Source organism: Dasypus novemcinctus, chromosome 5 (genome assembly GCF_030445035.2).
Source record: "Dasypus novemcinctus isolate mDasNov1 chromosome 5, mDasNov1.1.hap2, whole genome shotgun sequence".
Lineage (NCBI taxonomy): Eukaryota > Metazoa > Chordata > Mammalia > Cingulata > Dasypodidae > Dasypus > Dasypus novemcinctus.
The window spans coordinates 150,784,481-150,798,148 of NC_080677.1; the positions used below are offsets into that span (position 1 = coordinate 150,784,481).

General features: G+C 37.7%; 1 protein-coding gene across 4 annotated transcripts in view; it reads left to right on the plus strand.

Annotated features, from left to right (window-relative positions):
- Positions 1-953: 953 nt before the first annotated feature.
- CUL2 (cullin 2) overlaps positions 954-13,668 on the plus strand; it is a 98,510-nt gene continuing 85,795 nt past the window's right edge. For 2 of the 4 annotated variants that reach the window (XM_058297686.1, XM_004476126.4), the window contains exon 1: positions 1,222-1,424. The gene's annotated coding sequence lies outside the window, so the exon portion shown is untranslated. Of the gene's footprint in view, positions 1,162-1,221; positions 1,425-13,668 lie in introns of those variants that run through there. The other 2 variants (XM_012518654.3, XM_023583974.2) reach the window with 2 other exon arrangements.

Genomic DNA, 13,668 nt, shown 5'->3' on the forward strand with positions numbered 1-13,668 from the left:
AAATGTAATCCCAGCAGAAAACTCAAAGAACAGATATTATCATGAAAATAGTTTTTAGCCTCTGCACCCATGGAAGGGGGATTTCCAGAGGTCTGCAGACCACACTTCGAGAATCGCTGAATTAGAAAAGGAAGAACAGGTGAGGAAAATGTCATGTAACATAAACAAACTTGAAGCAATTTTGATATATAATAATATTTGAAATAAATACACACTTAACTGCCATGAGAAGCAGATTAGAACGATTGACGGGATTTATTAGGTCGGGAGACAGGATTTAAAATGGGCCTGGAAGGATTGGTAGAAATAGTTGGGAAAAAACAAGGGATTAGAAGGGAAAGACTTGCTAGAAACCCTCAAATAAATAAGAGGCTGGCCAATGAGATCTTGCCGATATGAGAAGTAAATGAGGATTAAAGCCGGGTTTTGTTGGGGCCCAGAGTATATGAAAAGGTTATGGATATTTGTATATTGTCAACATTGCCATTTAAGACTCTAAGGAATAAAAACCTTTCAGACTGGTATGGCTGAGGTGCGGGGCAATGTGGGGAACTAGAGAACAAGGCTTGGAAGAGAAGTATAATTGAAAATATATTCATGTCCCAGACATGGATAGAAATACCCTTTAGAAGGAAACCGTCAGAGTGAAAGGAGTTTTGCTAACATGTTTCTGATCATTTGAAAACCCTATGGAAACGCGGGATTGCGGTGTTTTAGAATATTCTCACAGGTCTGCAACAAGTCAAGGGAACTACTTTTGTTGAAAACACCGTTCTGCCATCATTTTATTAGTCCCCAGAGTTGGTGAATACCGTGTCTCTTGACTTCTGCGAGCCGTGATTCCCTCATTAATAGAGAGCACCGCCCAGAGTCATTTCTAGTATTTATTTCCGCGGCCTTTCGCAATTGCACTAAACCGGGCTCTCTGCGCTTGCCGTAACGTGGACTCTACCATTGCTTTCCGAGGGGAGATCTGGCAGCGACGAACGAGGGAGATCCGGAGAGTGTGTGTTGGGAGAATTACGATCCGGAGGACGATTGTTTTAAGGGTCTCTGTAAGCGGTCCTTCCTTCTCCCCTCTCCTTCCCTCCCCCTCCACCCGTCTCCCGTAAGGGGCTGGCGGCGACCTTTGGCTTTGCTGTCCTTGCGGGCTGCAGGCAGGTGAGTGGCCGGCGCGCGGGCCGCCCGGGCTTTGCCTGCCCCTGTCCCCCCTACGTCTCCTGGGCAGGTGGCGGCGGCCGGCCGGGGAGGCGGCCTCAGCGGCACAGTAATGGCAGCGCTGTGAGCAGGGGAAACGCGAGCTGACAGCCGCCGCCGACACCGCCGCAGCCGCCCACCTTCACCGCCGGGGGCTTCGTCCTTCACTCCTTCGCGCTGCCTCCCCCTCCCCTTCTCCCCTGCCCCTTGTCCCGCTTCTGCAGAAGGTAACCCCGCTGAGGGTCGGGGAACCCGGCTGCAGGCGCCGGGAAACTTCCCTTCTCTGTTAATGGGTGGCGGGGAGCGGACGGAGGAAAGGAGTTGGGGGGCGAGGAGGGGGGGAGGATAGAGCGCTGGAAGGGGGTGGCCAGGGAGGATAGCCTCCGGTAAAAAATCCCAGTTGTCCTGAGCCCTGACCCCTAAACCTAGCCACCCCCTGTGTTGGAGCCCGGGCCTCCCCTACCCGGCCTCGGCCGCCCCTCCCTCCGCCCCATTTTCCTCCGAAAGAGGGAAGGTGAGAGTGCGTGTACTTATCCGCTTTATTACGTGCTGATACGAATACACAACTCTGTGTTGGTGGGGGTGGGGTGGGGGGTGGCATCAATCTCTCACATCCTTACCACAAGTATTTTCACTTTTGTTTCCGTAGACAGCGAAGATTGATAGCTTTGGGGAGGAATACCCTGTTTACACGCTAGACCTCCTGTCTCAACGCTTAGGGTCTAGTGAAATAAGATCCTTAGTCTTCCGAGCAGTTGCTTACACACTAGGAAGTTTCACCATTCCCCACCACCTTCACAAACGTGCATGCAAATAAAACATTGTGAATTGCAGACTGTTGTTATTACATCCTCCTTTTTTCCCCATCGGTTACTACTACCAGTCAGAAGGCGCAGGACCCTGTAAGTTTAAATTCAAGAGATAAATATAAACTACTACCATTCGCTATAGACGCTTTCACTTTCCAATATAAAAATCTTTGAAAGAGACCTTTCCCCAACCTACATAGTACAATCCAGGAAATAATCACTTTGTCCTACATTGACTACTGCCCACACAAGACCTTGAAAGACATCCAGAAGACTAGTCCTTACAATTTAGAATCTAAGTTCTTTACTAAGTGCAGTGTTTGGAAGGTCCTATCACTGTCACAGATGAAATAACATGTCTTCGAGTTATACTTTATTCACATGCTGTTTATTAGTTGGAACATTTCCACATGTGTGTGAAAATATTTCTACTTTTACTTCTTTAGTATGTAATACTACCTTTTTAATATCTTCATGTTCACATGCATTGGAAATACTCCTACTTCACTTTCTACCCTCTCTGGTATTTGCAATTTCATAAATATAAAAATAGTTCTCCATGTTTTTTATTTTCACTAGTTTATCACTAAATTAAATGTGAACTTTCTTTAAAGTCAGTTTTATCTACCAGTAAGCAGACATTTATTAATTTATAAACCTGGTTTGTATGCTAAGCAAAGTTGCAGGCATTAGGGATATAACAGTAAACAAGACACTGAGATTTCTGTCCTCTTGGAGCTTCGTTTTGGTGAGGAAAAGAAAGACACTAAGAAATAAAAATACTTTCAGAGAATAAGTGCAAAGAAGAAAATAAACGGGAATTATAGTGGTAACTGGGAGAAGACTGCTTCAGCTACTGTGATCCTGGAAAGGCATCTCTGAAGCGACTTTTGACATGATACCCGAAAAGTAAGAAGCATCTAGCCTTTGGAAATTCTCAGGGAGGTATATTGCTGTGTGAGGGAACAACAAATTTAAAGGCCCTGAGGTGGTATCAGACTTGGGTACAGGCAATGGAAAGAGGTTAGGTCATGGCCAGGGACCAGATCAGGCGAAGTCTTACTGTCCAAAGGAATTTGGCATTTATTTGTTGAGAAGCTATTGCAGTTCTTTTAAAGCTGGAGTGATATGGTCTGATACACATTTTAGAAAGAATATTCTGGATCTAGGGGCTGGGGGTGGGGTGGGGTGATGGTGGTGTTGGATTAGAGCAGCAGGGAGACTAGTGAGAAGGCTGTGGCAGAGTGGTGGAGTAGTAGAAACAGATAAAATTGTTTGAGATATATTTTAGAGTTATGTATTTATTACACTTGTCATGGTTTAAATGAGTGTGTTGGTAGGGGAGTGACTCCTGGATTTCTGGCTTCATCTGCTGGAGGATGGTGATACTACAGTGTAGTGAGGTGGGGAATGGGTAACAGGTGAGGCAAACAAGTGGAAGATGGGGCTGGATTGGACATGTTAGGTTGGACCTAGCAGACCTTTGAGTGGAGATAAGAAGTAGGCAGTTGGATATACAAGTGTGGAATTTTGTGGTGAAGTTGAAGGGTTATTCAGTAGTTAGCAAATGTTTTCAAGAACTCGCTGTGGGCAAGCAGTGTGGATATGGTAGTGAAAAAAAACACAAAAATCTTTGCCTTCATACAACTTGAATTCTAGTGGGGAGGGAAAGACGGAGATGGGGAATCATCAGCATTTATCCATTTATTATATTTATGTTTCATATAGAAACTGTTTATGTGGTTCACAATTTTAAATGTTGAAAAGGCTATAGAATTAAAAGTCAGCCTCCACTGTCACCTAGTTTTCCTAGGAGCCAAACAATGTTAGCCGTTTCTTATGTATCCTTCCAAAGATATATTTTGTGTACGTATAAGCAAATATATATATACTATCTTTTTCCCACTTTGCAAAAATGGTACTTTTTTGCCTGCTTTGGCACTTTGTATTTTTTAGAGTATTGTCTGACTTTGTGTTCAGAGTTTTTGACTTAAAGATGTGGCGTTGTTGAAAGAACTGTTAATTTTTGTGAGACTTTTTCCAAAAGTTTTCACTGTGTGTTCCATATTTCTTACCTGCCTGTTTTCTTTATCGATTGGAAAAATGCTAATGATTAAAAGCAGTATTTTCATATATGTACTATCAGTTAAGTTCAAGTAAATACATGACACGAGCAATCCTGGAATCTTAATGTTATAAATACTTTTACTGGCTAATGATAAATCCAGGAAAAGCAAGCAGAAATTTGAAATGTTAGTATGAGATTTATGACAAGTTATTGATACTTGAGATGAATCTTCTCTCAGTAATCAGTTAATAATTAAAATATTTGTTAAGAGTCATCTGGCTCTTCAGTTGGACTTGAATCTTTAGCAGTATTTCTAACATTACAGATGTTAGGATAATCTTTGTGTTAACTATCTTTGAAACTATTTAGAGTCATCCTTACATCACTACTTCATATTTGGTTTTTAATTGAAAGAAAGCCTATTGGAGATAGGACAGTGCAGATCTTCTGACTCTTTAAAAGTTTTGAGACAATAGGTAGTGTTAAGATCATGATGTTGGCATTTACAGCAACTTTTGGGGTACATTTGAACAGTGTTGATTGAGTCGCTTGTGGAGAGGAGGTAGAATATTTTCTCTTAAATTGTTTTAAACTGTATTATTTTGAAGAATTAAAAATCGAGACTTTTCCTACTGAATTTATAATTTTTCTCTATTAGATAATATTTTGATTTCTCCTTAGCTATCTTTAGATACTTTCTATGCAAATTGATTGACCTGTTTTTTTTTCAGGTTGTTACTGACGAAGAACCATTTATTTTGTTTTGATTTTTGTTTTACCTCTCTTTTATTCCTTTTTTTTTTTTTTACATGAAATTAATGTAAGCAGCTTGTTTCCACGTTGGAAAAATATAATCTTTGATTAAAAATAGTACTTTTTGAAGTATGAGACACTAATTCTCACATACAAGACTATAATATGTACCTAAACTCTTTAAATGTATAGGTATAAATATCCTATTTGAATATTTAGATGTTTTCTTTTATATATTTTTGTATGCTTTAGTATTAAAATGATGTCACTGTTGTTTTATCATTGATTTATAGCCTGATTGGGTCTGTGTCAGATTTTTTAAAAAATCAGGTTGACACTTTACCATTTTGCTTCTCTCACCAGGCTGTAAGCTTCTTGAAGGCAACATCTCTAGTACCTGGTAGAAGAGTCTGGAGTATAGTGGATACTCAATAAGTTTCTATTAACTCAATGACTTGTCTTTTTTATTGTAGATTGCTTTTCAATGAATGAAATGTTTATACCCTATCTAAATATTTATTGAGTTTATCAATGTTTCATTTTAATAAACAAAATGATAATTTTAATAATGAGATAGGAATTTAAAGAGGAACCAAATGGAAATTTTGGACTTGAAAAGTAAAAAAATTGAAATGAAAAATTCAAGAGAAGTGTAATAGATAACAGAAGGCAGAAGGTTTTAGATTGTTGATTAAATCTCTGTGCTTGTTATGGGTTTGCTGAGATTTTCTATTTCTTTTGGATTCAGTTTAGGTAATTTGTGCATTTCTAGGAATGTTTCCATTTCATCTAGATAATCTAATTTGTTGGTATACAGTTTTTCATAGTATTCTCTTATAATCTTTTTTATTTCTGTTTGGTCAGTAGTGACATCACCATTTTCTTTCTTCCTTTTTTTTTTTTGAGATACCAGGGCCAGGGATTGAACCCATAACCTCATAAGTGGGAAGCTGGTGCTCAACCACTGAGCCCATTGGCTCCCCTGAGTTGTTTTTTTTTTTTTTTAAAGGTTTATTTATTTATTTAATTTCCCCCCCTCCCCTGGTTGTCTGTTCTTGGTGTCTATTTGCTGCATCTTGTTTCTTTGTCCGCTTCTGTTGTCGTCAGCGGCACGGGAAGTGTGGGCGGCGCCATTCCTGGGCAGGCTGCATTTTCTTTCGCGCTGGGCGGCTTTCCTCACGGGCGCACTCCTTGCGCATGGGGCTCCCCCATGCGGGGGACACCCTTGCGTGGCAAGGCACTCCTTGTGCGCATCAGCACTGCGCATGGCCAGCTCCACACGGGTCAAGGAGGCCCGGGGTTTGAACCGCGGACCTCCCATATGGTAGACGGACGCCCTAACCACTGGGCCAAAGTCCGTTTTCCAAGTTGTTTTTTGTTTGTTTGTTTACTTGCTTGTTTTTTTGTTTTTAGGAGGTATGGGAAACTGAACCCGGCACATCCCATGTGGAAGCAGGCGCTCACCTGCTTGAGCCACATCTGCTCCCACCATTTTCATTTTTTTTTCCAAAGATTTATTTTATTTATATTTATATCTCTGTACCACCTTGTCGTTTGTACTTGCTCTGTCTGTTTATCTTCTTTGTTTCTTTAGGAGTCACCAGGAACCTAAGGAATCTTGAATGTGGGAGGCAGGTGCCTAGTCACTTAAGCCACCTCTGTTCCCTGCTTTGTTGTGTCTCTCGTTATGTTTTACTTCTTATGTCTATTATTGAGTCATTTAGTTGTGTCAGCTTGCCACGCCTTCCCGTTGCACCAGCTCGCTGTCTAGGAGGCACTGGGAACCAAACCACAGACCTCCCCTGTGGTAGGCGGGAGCACAGTTGCCTAAGCCAACTCCCACTTCCCCTATTTTCATTTTTAATTTTAGTTATTTGTGTCTTTTCCCTTTTTGATCAGTCTAGTTATCTCACTGTTGTTTTAATTCATTAAGTTAAAGAGAGTATAGTTACTTTAAAAAAGTATTTTGAAATAATTTTAGACTTATAGAAAATGTACAGAAAGCTTATATATATCCTTTACCCAGGCTTCCCTAATGTCAACAGCGTACATAACCAGAGTACAGTGATCAAAACTTGGAACTTAACATTGGTACAATACAGTTACTTAAAGTACAGAACTTGTTCGAATTTCACTAATTTTTCCAGTGATGTTCTTTTTCTTTTTCAAAATTCAGCTTGGTATCTGACATTGCATTTAGTTGTTATGCTGCCTTAGTCACTTCCAATCTGTGACAGTTCCTCAGTCTTTTCTCCTATTTCGTTATTTGCACCCTTTAGATGAATACAGGTCAGTAATTTTGTAGAATGTCTTCCACCTTGAGTTTGATGTTTTCTAATAATTAGATTGAGGTTGTGCATTTCTGTCAAAAGTACTACGGAAGTGAGTCTGAGCCCTACTCAAGGCATCATGTCCAGACTACAGGATGTCTATATTTCCTATTACAGATGATAACTCTTACTTGGTTAAGGCCATATCTGTCAAGTTTCTCCACTTGTAAAGTTACTATTTTTTTTCTTGTAATTAATAGCTTAGGGGAGATTCTTGGAAACTATACACATATCCAATTCTCAAACTTTTGTCCACTAATTTCATCATTCTTTTATAGATCTATCCTGTAGCAGTTGTTATAGTCATGCTAGTCTAATGGTGATTCTGTATTTTTTTTCATTTCCTTCTCTACTTACTGGAAGTCTATAAGGAAGAGCTATCCTTTCTCTGTATTTATTTATTTGGTAATTTATTTATATCTATATGGACTTGCAGATATTTATTTTTTTTCTGTGGATTATAATCTAATGCTATCATATTTTATATTGCTCAAATTGTTCCAGCTTTTGCTCCTGGGAGTTCCTTCAGGTTGATTCCTTGTCCTTTCCATCCTCTTTTCTCACTTCTTGATTTTCTGGTACCGTAAGATGTTCCAGGCTCATCTTGTGTTTTCTCTGCACCAGCCCTGGTATCAGTTACTTCTGGAAGGAGCTCTGGTTCCTTTTTATGGGAGGATAGTATTTAGAAATCAAGGTCTGGGTGCTTCCTGTGCTCCTTGCTACTAGGGTGTCATTGCTCCTGGGCCCTCTCAGTGGATAGAGTTGGCAGCATGTGTATGGATACTAAACCATGCTTACATACATCTAGGCTTATTTCTGTATCTTCCTATCTGTGTATGCGTGTGTGTGTATTAAAAATCATGAGTTCTTTTATATCAATACCTCAGGTTCCAGACGAATACCACAGGAGTAATGCTAGCCTTCCCCCCCTTTATTTATAACTGCTTTCTCTGATAGGGGGAAATTAGAGAATACTTTTTCTGATAGTCATTGTAATCATGTAAATAGCATAAGTTGCCAAAATAATGAACAACATGGCAAACAAGTAAAACATCCTCAAGTAGTCCAAAGTCCTAAGAAACTTTTTAGCTGTCCCTCAAAATATTTCACTTTTAAGTGGTAAGACTTTGCACCAAAAATAATGACATGTTGTCTTGGTAGTTCCAGGTATTGTTTTGACTAGTAAGCATCTGTTTAAATTTTTTTTTTAGGAGATACCAGACATTGAACCCAGGACCTAGTAAATGGGAAGCACACACTCAACCAGTGAGCTACACCTGCTCCCCCCATTTAAATTTTTGAGAAAGAAAAGCACTGTGCACTAAGATTTAGACACCTCTTGCATCAGAACTTTGTCATCCATAAGATCTAGATTTTAACCACTTATAATTGGGACTGTAATTTTTGCATGGATATCAATAGATGGCTTTCTCGTGACACTACTGTAGATATCTTTAAACTTTGACTAGCTTAAAGTTAATTTTTAGAGGGACAAAAAAAGAGCAGTTATAAAAGCACTCTGATAAAAGGGATTGCATTTCTTCCTACCTAAGCATTAAAAGAAACTGCGTATGAGAAAAATGAAATGAAGAAAAACCTTTTAAAATAAGTAATATGGCAATAAAATATGAGAAACAGTGACTGTATAAAAATCTCAGCAGCAGTACAATTCTGATCTTCATTAGATTCAAAAACATGGATTTGAAAGTAAAATTACGGGGAAGAGTAGAATATAATACTGCCTTTTCTTAGCATTGTTCAGAAGACTTTGAAATGTATTTACAAATACTGTCTTTTTATAAGTTTTTATTTTGTGCAGATGGAGAAAAATAAATAGGAACTTGCCTAGGATCACATTGTTATCGATAGGGCCAATTTAGAGTATTAATTTCTTGAGACCATGGTTTTTTTCTTTTTCCTATGTTTTAATATATATAGCAGAACATTTCTTAGTCTTAAGACACCTAACTTTTTCAGGGTGACTTGTTTTATAGAGGACTACACTATCCATCTGTTTATTTTCTCTGAGCCACTCTGGTTTCTACAGAGTCAGATGATAAAGATGTGGTAGAGGGCAGTGGATAAGAGCTTAGTATTGAAGCCATATAGACCCAGGTTCAAATTCTGGTTGCTAAAATAGTATGTGATTGTTGCCCTAATTTTCTAAATCTCAATCTAGTCATTTTAAAGAAGGGGAATATAATAGTACCTACATCGGGTTTATTGTGAGGGATTAATGTGATTATGTATCTAATGTATTTAGCATAGTTTATGGAATATATGCAGTTAATAAATGGTTGCTGCTATTGTTATTAACAACTCTGACTAGACACTTAATGATAATGGTAAAGAATGGGCAGAGTACATCCTGCTTAGTGTCTCTTCTCTGGGAAATGGGTTTTATTTTATCAACTTTTTTTAACTTAATATGTTAAATTGCCTTTATTCTTTTAATTTATTTATTGGTCAGGGAAAATGGAGAAAATTTTCTCAAGTACTTTGGGAAAATAATGTCACTAACACCACATTTGAACTTCTGTACTCCACAAAGTATAAATTGCTCTTTAAAGGTGGTGTTTTATTTTTTTCATCCTTGAAGTTCCAGATAGGATGTCTAGCACAACTCTAGTATAACTGATAGACTGATACGGTTTTATAGTTGGCTATTGTGATTAAAAGGAAGCACAGCTCCAACAGCAGTGCTTTTTTCTTTTTTTAAGTCTTTATTTTTTAGAGCAGCTGTCGGTTTACAGAAAATTTACGCAGAAAGTACTGATTTCCTTATACCTCACTCCCAGTTTTCCTATTATTAACATATTGCATTTATGTGGAAGATTTACTACAGTTGATGAACCATTATTAGAATTATTAACTATAGTCCATGGTTTACATTAGGGTTTACGCTTTGTGTTGTATGCTGTTCCATTTTGTTTTTTAATTTTTATTGTGGTATAAGAAGAACTTTACCATTAATCTGGCAGCACTGCATTCAGAAAGTAGAAGGGAATTCCATGGAGGGAGTGGAAAGGGGAAGCTCATACAGGGCAGTGTGGAAGCAAGTGAGGAAATGTTCTGATTGGCTGACTATTAAGTTTCCATTTTACATGGGGGATAGGTCTTACAAAATGGGGAGCAGGTATACATTGATTAGTGTGGTATACTTGTCCATTCTTATAAGCGATCTCTACTGAACCAAAACTGGTTTATTATCTAGTAAGGCTTATCTGCAATGCTAAAGGCTGTGGTCTATTTTCTCAGCCTCTGCAGGTCACTTGTTTTTGTCTTTTGGAAAATCCCTTCTCCCGAAGGGGTTCCTCCTGGCAATGCCCATTTAAGGGGGCCATTTTATTTTACTTTACCAGTTGCATATATATGCAACATGGAATTTCCCATTTAAACCACTTTCAAATATACACTTCATTGGTATTATCATTAATTCATTGATGTGCTACCATCACTGTCTATTACCAAAACTTTTCCATCACACCAAACAGAAACTTTGTATCCACTAAGCAATAATTCCCTTTATACTCTCTCCTTCCTTACTCCTGGTAATTTGTAGGATTGTCTTTATACTTTGTCTTAAGTGACATCTAATGAAGGAATGGGATTGTTTGGGATTATATAGTCAATAGCAAAAGCTGGACTTTTTTTTTTTTTTTTTTCATTGGGAGGTACCAGGGATTGAAACTGAACCTTGTACATGGGAAGCAGGCTCTTAATCACTGAGCTACACCCACTCTCCTGTCTTTTGTTTTTAACAGGGATTTACAGAAGTGTCAGCAGAGTTGCTAGTGGGATAATTGATGTGTATCTGCCATAGCTGTATCTATACTCTTTTATTATTTTTCCATGTCCCTGTCTTCTATAGCAGTGCCAGTACCTTAAGTGTGAATTGATATATTTTGTAAAATCTGGCAAATAGATTACTTTGTCTGGAATAAAGAACCATTTGAGAAGTAGTGATAAATAAGGTTGATAAGATTTGGAGGGTGAGGCAAGGACTGTATTTATTTTGATCAATAGAAAATCACCAGACACTCCTTGGAGTGTGATTCCCCTCCCCTCATAAAAGCAATGGAATCCCATAACAAAAAAACTTTGTCAAATAAAGCCAAGAAAATTACCTCTAGTGTTAGCATTTTTGCCTATATTTGTGAGCCAAAAAACTTTAAATCCAAGGTTTTTTCCCCCATCTTTATAAATTGATTTGTATTTACATTTTATATAAATGGAATCATACAATATGTAGTAGTTTGTGTCTGGTTTCTTTCATTCAGCATAATTTTTTTAAGATACTAACATCTTATAACATTGACATACATAACATATGGTCAGTTCTAAAGAACAACAGTCTTATTATGCAATATTACCCGTGTTCATATGTCACACGAGATTTTACTATGCTATGCAGTGCCATGTTAAATTTTTAATCTTTCTTTATAGTAATATACATGACTGTAGACTTTTCCCTTTCAACCACTGACATACCCATATAGTAGCACTTCTAGTTACAGACACTGTGGTGGGCTTTCACCTTTCCTATTCATTTCCAAAGATTAACACAACCTTTTTACCAAATCTACACAAGTTAACCCTCAGCTTTCCATTCTCTAACCTCATTCTGTTTTCTGGTGATTCATATTTTAGTTATTAATTCCATGAGTTTACACAGTATATTTAGTTCATAATAGTGCAGTCATACAGCATTTGTCCTTTTGTGCCTGGCATACTTCACTCAACATAATGTCCCCCAGGTTCATCCACGTTGTCATTTGCTTACCGACTTCATTTCTTCTTACAGCTGCAGAATATTCTGTTGTTTGTATACCACAATTTGTTTACCCCTTTATCAGTTGATGGGCACCTGGGTTGTTTTCATCTTTTGGCAGTCTTGAATAACTCTGTATGAACATCAATGTGCAGATGTCTGTCATTGCTCTCAGTTCTTCTGGGTATATAGCCAGTAGTGGTATTGCCAGACCACATGGCAAATCTATATTCAACTTCTTCAGGAACTGCCAAACAGTCTTCCACAGTGGCTGTGCTATTCTACATTCCCATCATCAGTGATTACGTGAGAACGAATACAAAAAAACCCAAAAACCGAAAAAAGTGAATAAGTGTTCCCATCTCTCCACATCCTCTCCAATCCTTGTAGTTTTCTGTCTTTTTAATAGTGGCCATTCTAATAGGTGTGAAGTCATATCTCATTGTAATTTTGATTTGCATTTCCCTAATCACTAGTGATGTTGAACATTTTTTTACATGTATTTTTTTGCCATTTGTATTTCTTCTTTGGACAAATGTCTACTAAAGTCTTTTGCCCATTTTTTAATTGGGTTGTTTGTCTTTTTTTATTGTTGAGTTGTAGCATCTCTTTGTATATCATGGTTAAATCCAAGGTTTTTTAGTACATGTGATTTAGTTTAGTTTCCTTATAGGATAATACATATTGCAGGTCATTGGTTGTGCAGAGAGAGGATGGTTTGATTATGTAACCCTATTTAATATTTGGATAGAAGATGTGGCCTAGAAAAATATGTTAATGTTTTGATTGTAAAAGGATGGTTGGTTACAGCTTTGTCTAGCATGCTTATGAAGTGGGCTTGTCTACCACTGAGGGACTCATGCAAGCTCAAGTTCTCTAACTTAACATGAAATATATATATGGGAATAATTATTTTAAAAGGCTAGTCGACAACTTAAAATTCTTGCTTAGATTATTTCCTGTAAAGTGAGAAGGTGAGTGAAAAAGTTTAAACTTCAAGTTGATAAGAGATGTGAAAACTTGAAAAAAAGTAGTTTGTATAGCATTGTGGGAGAATCTAAATCACGTAGGAGAGAAGGATCTTTAATTTTTATTTCAGTTAAGTACATTCTCAAGCATGCACTACCCCTTTTTTATTTGAGACTAATGTTTTCCCCCTTTCCTGCTATACTTTTTGCCGGTTGAGGTTGATGACAGAATGCTGTATTTCTCTTTTTTGTGTGTTTTTCCTAACTCTGCCCTTTTTTTTTTTTAAACTTACTAACTAGAAATTCTTAAGCAGGAGAGCCATTTGATGAAAATGCCATTTGTGGAGTACTTAGAGCTCTGTTGGTCAAATCTTCCTGTGACAAAAAGCATTGCACCTTGATTTTCCAAATGACAAAGGTATCTCTTAGGTATAGCTGATGGTTCACTCATGTGGTGCATTAAAGTGAACATGTTTAGATGCATTCTTGGAGTTTAATACGCTACGATGATAGTATTTTTGGTCAGAGTGTGCCAGAGGCAGAGTAAACAAGTTTATTAGCTCTACCTTTATATCTACTTATGAAAATAGAAAATAATGCAAAGTTAATAATGCTTTTATGGGTCTTAGTATTTTTCTTATTTTATGTATTTAGAGTTCACCCTGCTCTAAACCCACTAAATATCCTTTTAAAAATGAATTACACTATCTTGTAACTTATCTGAAAGCAATTTAGGCCACTGTATTATATCTTTTTTTTTTTTTAAGATTCA